The sequence below is a fragment of the Cyprinodon variegatus genome, unplaced genomic scaffold (genome assembly GCF_000732505.1).
Source record: "Cyprinodon variegatus isolate N-32 unplaced genomic scaffold, C_variegatus-1.0 Scaffold1383, whole genome shotgun sequence".
Lineage (NCBI taxonomy): Eukaryota > Metazoa > Chordata > Actinopteri > Cyprinodontiformes > Cyprinodontidae > Cyprinodon > Cyprinodon variegatus.
This window is the reverse complement of record NW_015151836.1, coordinates 28,860-31,510: the sequence shown is the minus strand read 5'-3', so window position 1 is coordinate 31,510 and position 2,651 is coordinate 28,860.

Here is a 2,651-nt window from a genome sequence, read left to right as displayed (position 1 = left end):
AACATATATTTAAATAATCAGTAATGATTACATTCATATTTTTACTTTATGCCATAGAAATCATTTATTTATTTATTGCTTTACAGATCAAATCCTTCTTGCCGTTGGATAGAAATCGGACTGGAAGATCAGAACCGCCTGTAAAGAGTTTATAGAAATAAACTGATCTGAACTAAAACTCAACCGGTGGTGGAAAGTAACAGAATACATTTACTGGATTACTGTGTTTCAATACTTTTTTGAGTGTCGTTGAGTATTTTTTTCTAGGAAGCTGCTAGTTGGCAGATAGCCTCCTTTAGGATTGAATCTGGACGCCACTGTTCTACGTAGAGATTTAAAGACGTTCCACTAATGTGAGAAACGCAGAGCAGATATTATTATTTTATACACCGTGTGCAGAATTATTAGGCAAGTTGTATTTTTGAGGATTATTTTTATTATTGGGCCTCATGTGTTCTCAATCAACCCAAAAGACTCCTTAATGTAAAAGTTTCATATTTTTGGAAGTTGATGCTGTTTTTATTTTAGATTTGGTCATTTTATGAAGATGTCTGTGTGTGCAGCTAAATATTACTGTGCAGAATTATTAGGCAAAAAACATATATACCCATCTCACTTGTTTATTTTCACCAAACCAATATAACAACACAAAATTCAGAAATAAACATTTGCGACATTCAAATAAATGTGTAAACGGCCTGCCATAGGCCTTCATATAAAGTAACGCATTAACTGGAGCAACAATCTTCTCCTTCTCCACCTTGGCGTGTGCCTCTAAACAGGTTGAAGCTTCCCCCAACATGGCCGTTAATTTTAATCCTTACATTGGGTTCTTTATAAAGTGATTGAATACATCTTATAATTGGTTTATTAAAACCCATTCTCTCTAATACTTTAGATAGAAACGGCCATGAGATCAGAGGCTTTTTCTGCATCCAGACTGATCAAAACTGCAGATAATTGCTGTCTGTTTATTCGGTCAATAATATGAAGAGTTCGTCTTATATTATCTTGAGTTTTGACAGAAGGTCTAGTGATTGTAGAAATTCTTACTAATCCGTTTGGGTCTGGATGAGTATATAGAGAGCCATAATATTCTCAATGCGGATTTCTTCTAAATTGTTTGTGACCTTATTCTTTTTTGGGTCCGATATACCAGGTATTGATGGTTTAATTTGTTGAGATCTGAGGCGTTTGCCATAATTTTTGTTGCCTCATATTAATTTTGTTTTAATGATCTCAATTTCTTTTCTTGTTCATCTTTCAGGTTATTCTCTATTTTTTTATCACCTCTTTTATTTGGTTTAATGTTTTATCTGTTCTTGAAATGTCCCACAGTATGGTGGGGTCTACTTGGCTGTTTTGGTTTTCCGTTATGAAACTTTTATTTCTTTTTTAATCTCTTTTACAGCAGTTTCGTTATTTTAGATGCCAATGTTTAGTCTCCATAAAGTATATTTTGGTGTGGTGTCTAGATTAATGCATAGATAGATAATGTTGTGGTCTGATAGATCTGCTGCTCCTTCACCTTGTGTCTGTCTGCTTTATTCATTAGGAAGAAGTCTATTCTAGAGTGGACTTGGTGTGTGGCTGAATAATGTGTGTAGTCCTTCTCTGATCTATGTCAGTCGCTCCAGACATCATAGGTTCGGGTCTCTTTCATTAAGATATTTAAATCTTTTGATTTAGTGGATTGACGCCTGGTGTTTGTAGAGAGTTATTTTAATACTGTATTTCAGTCCCCTGCACAGATTAGCGTTCCTTCGCTTTCTGAAGCTATTTTATCAAATATTTTTTGGAGAAATCCTCTTTGACTTTCTGCTGGCAAACACACAGCGACACCCTCATGTCTAAGGATGCTGTTGAGAGACCAGTCAACCCAGCTGTAATGTGGGAGGAAGCTGGAGTACCCTGAGAAAACCAATTCTCTCACTCACAGGGAGAACGGCAAACTCTGTTCAGAAAGACGTCAGGATTTGAACCGAGGACCTTCTGGCTGCAGGGGTCCATTGCTCTACCGTGGAGCTCAGCGTGGAGACGCGTTGCTATGTTAATGAGTCCTCACAAAGACAGATGAACAAACGTGTGTCTGTGAGCAGTGTGTTAGTGGTGCTGTAACCCGACTCGCCGTCAGCTGTCCTCACCATTTCTTTGTCGCCTTCCTGACGCGTTTCCTGGATTATTCCATTTGTTCTTTTAGCTGCTGCTAATACTCCTGACCTCAGCAGAGTCAGACAGAACATTTCTACCGGGACATCTGGTTTCTGCGGAAACATACTTTCTACCGAAGGTCTGAAGTCTGCAGGATGAGACTAAAACCAGGCTGCATCACGGCAACGTTCAAACTGGCTTCCTTTATACCTGGAGTCCTTTTCCACCTATCAGGACGTCCACCTATGAGGACGTCCACCTCCACCTATGAGGACGTCCACCTCCACCTATGGAGACGTCCACCTCCACCTATGAGGACGTCCACCTCCACCTATGAGGACGTCCACCTCCACCTATTGGGACGTCCACCTCCACCTATGAGGACGTCCATCTCCAGCTATGAGGACGTCCACCTCCACCTATTGGGACGTCCACCTCCACCTATGAGGACGTCCATCTCCACCTATGAGGACGTCCACCTCCACCTATTGGGACGTCCA